Source organism: Artibeus jamaicensis, unplaced genomic scaffold (assembly GCF_021234435.1).
Source record: "Artibeus jamaicensis isolate MK-2021 breed Jamaican fruit bat unplaced genomic scaffold, CSHL_Jam_final scaffold_1689, whole genome shotgun sequence".
Taxonomy (NCBI): Eukaryota; Metazoa; Chordata; class Mammalia; order Chiroptera; family Phyllostomidae; genus Artibeus; species Artibeus jamaicensis.
Window position 1 is genome coordinate 8,702,593 of NW_026522029.1, and position 9,369 is coordinate 8,711,961.

The window sequence follows — 9,369 nt, forward strand, 5'->3', positions numbered from 1 at the left end:
GCAGTTTGTGTTAACCTTGCTGTGTTTAAACAACTGTTTTTTTAAAAAGAAAGCTGAACTTGAACGTGTTTTATACACTAAAGAAAAATCAGTGCACTTAAAGTTGATGTTGTAGCCAATGATCGGGGTCTGTTTCTCTTCTTTAAGCAAAATGGAGAGTTGATTTCACAATTTCTTCTATCAGATTGTGGGTGGAATAATGAAAAAAATGATAAAATATTTTTTAACTTCTCTGGGTACATTTTCTTTTATTTTCTAATAGAAAAACATTTGAGAGGAAGAATTAAAAAATTAAACCCATTATTTCATACTTGTTGAAGCAGTTCTTACTCAGGGGTTGATTGAGTCAACCCTGTGATACCTTAAATGTCTCTTTTCACTTATATGAAAAAAAAATGGATCCTAGTCCCTGGTGGAACTGGTTCGTTATTATTTAGTTATTAATGAAATGCGAGTGTGGCCATGGTGGTAATGGGCTGCTTGGCCACAATACGCCTCCAGTGAAGACCTGCCTGGCTGATCCGACCAACGCCAGGCTTTGAGCCTAAGCCTCGTCAGTCCCCAGATGTGCCTTCATTAATTTTCTTAAGACCAATTTTGGAAACTCAAGACCAGTTTCTTGGTGATGAATTAATTAAAAGTTACAAGACTAAGGTACATATCACAACACAAAGTTACTGAATTAGAGCGAGCTTCCTCGTTTCCAGGAGCCAGGCCATCCCTTTCCCAGGGCACACTGTCCCTGGCATCCTGGTCCCTGGGAAGCCACGTGAGTACTGAGAAGACCCATCTGGAACTAGCACACAGAAGAAGGTGTTTTTGAGGAGGGTTTTACTTGGACCCACCGCAGTTGTGGCGGGAGGAGTTGGGGACCTCGTCCCCAAGGGAGAGGACCTGAGACCTGGAGTCGGAGGAGAGAATTATGGAACTTGAGCTACACTGAATCCCAGACCCCCGAGGGAGGAAGGCAGGCCTCACATGAAGTCCGGGAGCGGGTGTGTCAGCAGCCCGAGTAACAGTGGCAGTTGTGCAGACAGACAGACTCTTTAAAGGCGCTCCAAATGGGTGGGACGTGTTGCGCCGTGACAGGGACGTGGGGCGGGCCATGGGCGTTAGGGAGAGTGCAAGTGGCCCGGTCATTTTCAGACACATGCTGCCTGGGGAGATGCAGGGAGACATGCAGCTGCTGCTGTAGGTTGGTGGCAGGTCATGGAGAGCGTTGAGGCGTGGGTGACAACTGTGTGCTCTGGTGAGAGAAGATGCCTGAGACAACAGGACCGAGCCAGTGAGAGAGGAGGACACAGCAGAGACCAGCTAAGTGCCACGGCCTCTGCCCAAGTCACAAAGTGATGACTTCTGAAAGGGCTTCTCTGTAGAGTGGCTGGACCCAAGTACCGTATCAGAGGTCAACATGCAGTGCTGTCTTTTTTTTAAAATTAAAAACCTAAAATTCTCTAAGTGCCTGTTATGCATCAGGTCCTCTTTCAAAGCACTTTAAAAGGCTGTCATGCTTAATTCTTAATAACCGCACTGGAAGGTTGAGATTAGTATCCCCGTTTTCAGTTGAGGAACTAAGTTTAGAGGGGCCAGTGCTTTGAACAGAACTGTAGCACTTCCTCCCTGCTAGGGTTGTGCCCAGCCCTCACTCTCAGCTGCTCCGCCACACCCTTGGCCATGGCCTGCATAGTTCGTAAAATCTCTTAAACTGACAATTCAGCCCAGTTCTTCTTTGGGCACAGCCCCTCCACTCTCTTAGATTGAGTTTCTAACGTCACTGTCTAGCAGAGGCCCCAGGGCTCCCTGGGGAAATGACCAGTCCAGGACTTGGGAGGTAAATATAAATGAGGAGCCCAAGCACACATGCACATACACACACATGCACACATGCATGCACATGCATGCACACACACACATTGATGGGGACATAGCCGAGGGACACACGAGCCAACTGGAAGAACTTCCAGTCACCAAAGCTGAAAGAATTGGAACAACAAAAGCAATGAAGTGGCCTTGGATTATAACCCAACACATGAGATAAATAGCCAGGGGTCATCATGAGGTAAATCAGTGATTGAATCAATAAGTGGGAAAGACTAGACAAATATATGTGGGAAAACTTCACATTAATCGACCTTGGTCCTTCTCCCTCAACCCCACACACACGAAGTGCGGGCTCTGGGCAGAGACTTCCGAAGAGGACAATGTGGAGGAAATGGGGGGGGGGGCGGGGGGAGGACGACTTCTTTGGACAGAGATGGCGAACCGGCCTCAGCAGGCCGTCCAGGTCGACATCAGCTACGTCGTCCTGGTTGTGTACGTACCCTTGATACTATGTGACAGGAAGGACACTTTACCTCTCTGTCCTCCTTCCGAAACCCCAAACCCCATGATCCTGAAAAAACACCAAAGGAATCTCAGTCTAGAGACAGTTTACAGAATACTTGGCCAGTACCCCTCAGAGTGGTCAAGGTCATCAAAAAAGCCTGAGAAGTCATCACAGCCAAGCCAAGAGGAGGTTCAGGAGACACGATGACTAAATGGAAGGGGGCATCTTGGGCGGGATCCTGGAGAAGAGAAAGGGGAGTGTGTCGGACGCTAAGGGGAACTGAATACAGCACGGACCTTTGTGAAGAGTAATACCAATATCGGTTCTTCAATCGTGCCAAATGCATCGCACTAACTTAAGATATTAATACTAATAAAGGGAAATGGGCACGGGTACCTGGGAATTCTCTGTATTCTTATCACAGGTTTCCTGCAAACGTAGAAGTTAAATTGTAAAGTATTTATAAAAATGCCTCCCACAATGATGATTTCCGAGTTGCCCCCTAGGAGACGGTGTTCCTCTCACGGAGCTGGTCCTGCACTCGAAGGCCCGATGCCTCCCCTCCCCCGGCTCACTCAGGGAAATGGGAGGTGTGATGGACCCCACACTTGTTTTTTTTTAAGGAGTAGCTAAGGACATTGTTTCACGTGCCGTGGGGTTTGTGAAAAATATTTTCACCAGATAATTTGTTTTGCTGCCCAGTTCATAATTGTAATAATGATGGCAGCATGAATTCAATAATATGGATGATGGTAATATTAATAGTAAACTTCAGAGGGTGGTGGGGAGAAAGTCGGGTTTCTTGCTAACTTCTCATGGCTTAGAGTGGTTGCGTGGGGAGGGCATGCTCAGACCTCCCATTGGAAGGAGAAAAGTGGCATTGGCATCATTTGCCTATAAGCAGTGAGCCAGCTGTGTGTACCAACTGGGCTCGAAGGGAAGTGGTGTTACGTAGTTAGACTAGGCGGTGGTGCCAGCCTCCGCAGTCTTTTTCTTAACAAAGGTAGTTGGTCTATGATCAGAGAGGGGAAGTCTCAGGAGGAAGGAGTAAATATGTTTTTTTGCTGATTTTTTTTTTCTGATTTGTTTTTAAGTGGAGCTGACTTTTGAACATTTGACAAATTACATACAATCTGATTCACTGAAACCCAACTCAGTTACATTGAATAAGGAAACTATCGGTGCTTCTATATCGTCTTCCAGAAAAATGCCTTTCCCCCCTTTTCTTGAACTTGGATTCATTCACTGGGAACGCAATGCTTTGGGCCCAGGCACATCGTTAATTTTTCCATCAGCGAGCACCTAACCTGAGTCAGGGAGCCTCTTACGAGGATTCGGATTCGAGGACTCGGGGAATTTAGCAGCAGAAAGAGCGCTAAGAAAGACGCCCTCTGGCGCCCGAGGTGGGAAGCCGTAAAAACTGGGCTGTCTGGCCCGGGAGCTTCTGGTCTTGTTTGGCCTGAGCACCCCCGACCCCCCTTTCCCTAAGTGCTCTCAGTTGCATTTCTGGCAGTCGGACTCCCTAAACACTATCTCTTTATAGCCTCCTTGGGTTCTTAAAGTTTTTTTGAAGATAGAAAATATAGAAATTAGGATTTACTACGACTGTAAACTGACCTTAGACACACTTAGCGTAATACCGTACACAGAGTCCACATCGGGAAGACATACGAGGTTGTGTAGACATTAAAAGGGAGGGTTAATTAAAATCGGCAACGATAACGAAGAAGAAATACTATAGCGACTTTAAGAAGTGGTACATTGTGACAGAAGCAGGCTTCAAGAGTTATAACGTGAACTTTGACCTTCCCACGACCCCCTCCCCCCTGTTTCCGCGGCACAGAGTTGCCTCGTGGGCTTCAGGGCTTAAATAGGCAGCCAGGTCGCTGAGAAATAAATCACTCACAGGACAGGCAAGGTCCTGACGCCAGAGGAAGCGTTGCTCTGTTGTTGACAGAAGGACGCTCTCCTGATGAATTGCTTTTGCAATCAATATATAAGATAACTTTTAAAGATAAACGTATGACATCCCTCCTGTTGATTTGCTTCCGTTTTATTGGAATGGACAGCGAGTGAATATGGACAGAGAATAATTTTTTAAAACAGAAAAAAGCATGTTACATCGAGTTGTTAAATTATACTTTAGTTCTGTATCTCTTGTTAGTGTAGTTTAGGGACCCATAACCATGGGGACGACCGAAAACACCCACTTTTCTTCCTTCTTTCCCTTGATCCCCTCCTGCCTGCACGTCCCTGTTACTCATCCCCAAAGCACTTTAACTTCAGCTGCAGCGCCCTCTACTGGCTTGTTAGCAACATTACACTGGGGCCGTTTCCCCCAAGTGGCAGCTTTTCCTTCAGAAGAACACATTGAAAATGTGCTAAAGAGATGGCTTCTTGCCAATTGAATTGCTCTCAAACCGCTTGAGACGTATTGCACAGACACTGGTCCCGTTACGTTAGTATAAAGAAACAAATGGTCATGAGTCTGAAGACATTACAAAGATGTAAGCGAACAAACTTGAATGTCAAAAATTCAGTTTTTGAGTCCATGTAGCAAAAAGGCATGAAAAAATTGAAAGATGACAAAAATTTCCATTTTCAAAAATGAGTGACGAGCACTTTATAATGAGAAACATGCACTTGAAGTTCCTCTCTGTACAACACAACTTTAAAAATGAATGTTAGAGAAGCAATTTTTGTTGTTTTGTAGATTCTTAGTTTTATGGGTCTTCATTTGACCCAAATTTCTTCTGTAGCTACAGAGCCCTGAGGTGTGAGTTATTTTCTGCCTCCCCTGACTAAACTGTGTGCTTTATGAGGACAGAGACCCCTTTGTATTTTTATATCTAAACATATTTAAACTGCGAATTCTTGCCAACGCCACTCATTCAAACCAACCTTCCAGGGGTCACACTAGCTTTCCCCTCTGCATGCTGTAACTCGTTTCTCGACAGCAAGGAGCCTAGGTCTCGTCATTCTCGATTTGTGCGTTTATTTTCTCCGTCCCCTGACCTGCAGCCAGTCTCCCAGCCCTTTCAGCTGCTGCCCTGTGGAGCCGGAGCCGCCTTCTTTCTTTGGGCTTTGATGCTCCTGGGGCATCTCTCCAGCCCGCAGGCTGGCTGGTTCAGGAAGGAAGGGAGGGAGGGAGGGGGAGGTTTCACAGCCAGAAATACAGTGTAGAATGTGGATCCAACTCTCATGATTATCGATTCTTCAGTAGATGTGCATTTTTTTTGTGTTAAATCTATCAGTCTTCAGAACAGAATTTACATACAGTTTCAAAACTGAAGATGATTTTAACATGGTCTTGTACATGATTATATTCAAAGTGATGCATGTGGGTTTCTAAAACAAAATACTTTATTGTTGTTCAGTTACAGTTGACTGCATTTTCTCCCCACCCCTCCCCCTACCCCAGCCAAACCCCCCTCCCTCCCTTGCTTCCACCCTCTCCCTTGGTTTTGTCCATGTGTCCTTTATAGTCTTTCCTGAAAACCCTTCTCCCCACTCCCCTCTGGCTGTTGTTAGATTGTTCTTAATTTCAATGTCTCTGGTTATATTTTGTTTGCTTTTTTCTTTTGTTGATGAGGTTCCAGGTAAAGGTGAGGTCATATGGTATTTGAGGCCCATTTTAATTTGACACAACTGTTTTGAAACCCAGAGGATTTACATGATTTGGAAATGGTGATGAAGTGCCATATTTATATGATGGAAAGCTGTCTTCATATTTTCAGAGCAGAGTGCAGGTAGTGGACAGGCTAAGAGACAGAATTCACCTTCTTATCTGGAACCCTGTCTCCCAAATGACTTGGAAAATATGGGCAGAACAGCCACTTGGCTTAATATGATAAATGAGTCAAACCTAAAGTGATTGTTGTCTCCCTAAAGACAACTAGGATATTCAGATTCAGAATTCATTGTGTGATCAAATTATCTTTCCTCTGGTGGCGGTGGCTGGACCCGGGGCGAGTCAGATCGCCTGCGTAGCCCACTTTGTGACCTCCGACACTGGAGACAGCGGCCACCAGGATGGTGAGGTAGGACCAGGTCCTCGTGGCTTCGGTCTCATTAGCACCACGTAATCACTAGGTGGCCCAGTAGATAAAAGGGGGAAACCTGTGTTGCAGACAAACTGAAGTCTGCAATGACTATTCAAGCAGATTCCTCCTAACTATAAGATATTCAAAGTAGGTGCTGAAAGAGGTCTTTGGACATCAAAACAGACGAAATTGATAAAGTCTGGAGGTTGTTCCAACGGAAGCCGGTAGTTCTCGTGGAGGCTAGAAATTGGGGAAAATTGAAGAGTTGGTCTGAATCCTAGACTCCTGTGCTGACCACAGAAATGGGTTGGGTTTCGGAGGTGTGAGTTCAGGGTCTCCAGGCTGGGCGTCTGCAGGAAGCACTGGTCTTTGGGGGTCGCTGACACAGAAGTGGGCGGAGGGCCCGCCATGCAGATGTCGAAATGTCCATGTTACACTCCTCTCTCCTGCAGGAAGTTGCGTTGTGATTACATCTTTCTTCTGTACGGCAACAGTATTTTCTTAATCCACTGAGGACAGACGCTTTCGTAAAATACAGTCAAGTTGAATTGTTAGAACGTTGAAATAAAGACACAAGCCTTGAATTTTTATTAGATTCAGCAAACATAAAATAACTCCATCAAGCTGCTATGAATTTTCTAAAGGCTTCCTCTTAAGTACCGACCTACCTTGCTGAGAACAGGTAACTGCTTGCAGTCTGGTGCTGGTGTGCAGACCACACTGGGTATGGTGCTGCTTTATACTAGCGTAAGAAAGGGTCATGGGGGGCCTGTGTGTCAGTGTGACTCTTATTCAGAGGGGCAGGGGTGGGCCCGAGAATCTGCATGCCTCACAAGCTCCCAAGTGGTACCGATGCTGCTGCTTTGCAACCACACGCCTGTGTAACAGTCCAAGATTAGGACCTTCGTAAACCGTCTTGATTTTCATAGTGGTCATTTGAGCTAAGAATTCTTATTCCATTTTACTCACGTTGAAGTCAGATTGTAATTAAAGGCAGATGCATTGAAGCGTAATTTCCAGAGTAAAATTAAACTTCCTTTCGAGTACAGTATCATGCCTTTTAACAAATGCATCAGCTGGGTAACGACCACCATAATCAAAACATAAAACCGGTCCCTCACCCCCGAGAACTCCCTTCTGCCCCCACCCCACAACCCCGGCCCTGGGCACTGCTGTCCCTAGAGTTTTGCCTTTTCCAGGTTGTCCTGTAATGCACTGTTGGGAGTATCAGTAGCTCACTCCTTTCATCGCTGCCTAGTGTTCCATTGTATGAGTGCAGCACAAGTCGCTCTTCCATTCACCAGTTTAAGAACATTTTCCCTGGCTGGTGTGGCTCAGTGGATTGAGCGCCAGTCTATGAAACAAAGGGTCACTGGTTCGGTTCCCGGTCAGGACACATGCCTGGATTGTGGGCCTAGGTTCCTAGTAGGGGGCAATTGAGAGGCAACCACACATTGATGTTTCCCTCTCTTTCTCCCTCCCTTCCCCTCTCTCTAAAAACAAATAAATACAATCTTAAAAAAAAAAAAGAATGATCTTGTTTGTGGCAATTATGAATGAAATGGCTCTAAGCATTCTGTACAAGTTTTTGTGTGAAAAGCTTTCTCAGTCAACATTTTGGCGGGCGGTTATTCCTCTAGTGGTTACCAAAATAAAGGAAAATGAAAATATTTAAGTCTGGGATGAGTATTTCAAGCAGCCTCTCCTCAAATACAGAAATACCCACAGTAGGGAAAAGGGGTTTTTAAGGACGGGTAGAAAATTTGATGATGTGAATGAAGGCTTTTCTAAAGGAAAGAGGATAATTCTTAGCAGGACTGGAAATTGGAGGTAAATAAGCAAATAAATTAGTTTCCAGATGCTTTCACTAACCAGAGAGCTGTCAGTTTACAAACTCTAGAGTCACACATGTCTTAAACATATAAAATGGCACGAGGGGGCGGCAAAATTCAGGGCCCGGGTCCCTGGATTTGGTTTGAACGGCTGGTCTTTGTTTAGTGATGCAGACAGTGTGGGGGAGTTGAACGTCTTACAAGTTCACGGTGGCACCTCCTGCAGGTGACAGAAATACGGTCGTTTCTGTGAAGCAGCCGTGGGTGAACACAGAATGATCACAATGAATGCCATGTCGTTTGACGGGCACATTCACACGCAGCAGAAAACCTTGTTGTTGTGAGACACTCACTGTACCACCCAGAGGCTGCTCAGAGCGGGTGTGCCACCTGGGTCCCCACAGCCTGGTGTTTTCCGAACCCAGAGTTCCCCCCCCTCCCATTTCTGTCTTCCCTGGGCAGTGAACCCCAAGTCTTGTGTCTGCACCCATATCGAGAGGCTGAGCCTGAGGTTTTCTCACAGGTGCTGTTGACAGAAGCTACTCAGGACTCATCAGGGGCAGGTCTGGTGCACTAAGCTGTGGACCAAAGTGGACCCTCTTTTTATGACCCCCACCTGCATGGATGTGGCTGTTTTCTGCAAGAGACTGTTGAGTTTTTCCAATTTGGCTTTCTGTGTGTGTGTGTTTCCTCTCCTCAGTTTTACTGAGATATAATCAATATAACACTATGTTACATTTAGGTGTTACTTTGAAAAAAATTGCTTTCAGATTTAATTCCTGTTTCTTAGGGCAGAAATCCCAGTCCAGGTGCGCATTTTTGTGAATGGGAAACAGGCCCAGAGATGTGTGGCGTGTGCGGAGTGGCAGGAAAAAGTCGGAGGTCGGTGCGAAATCAAGAGGGGCCGGCCCAGTCTCCAGGCAGAGGAAGCCACCTCTGGGCAGCGCGCCAGGGCTGCCAGCCAGGAAGGAACCGGGCTTAGCTAAGGAGCCTGAGCTGCAAACTGCTCCCACTGCCCCCCTTAGGTATCTGAGGCTGAGGCCCGCGACTTCTGGGGGCCTGATCCTCGTGCGTGCGTCTGGCAGCCGGCACCGGAGCGGCACTGGCTCTCTAGGTCCCACACTCTCCCCGAGGCCCACCCGCAGCCCTGCCCCTTCCTGCCCAGCCT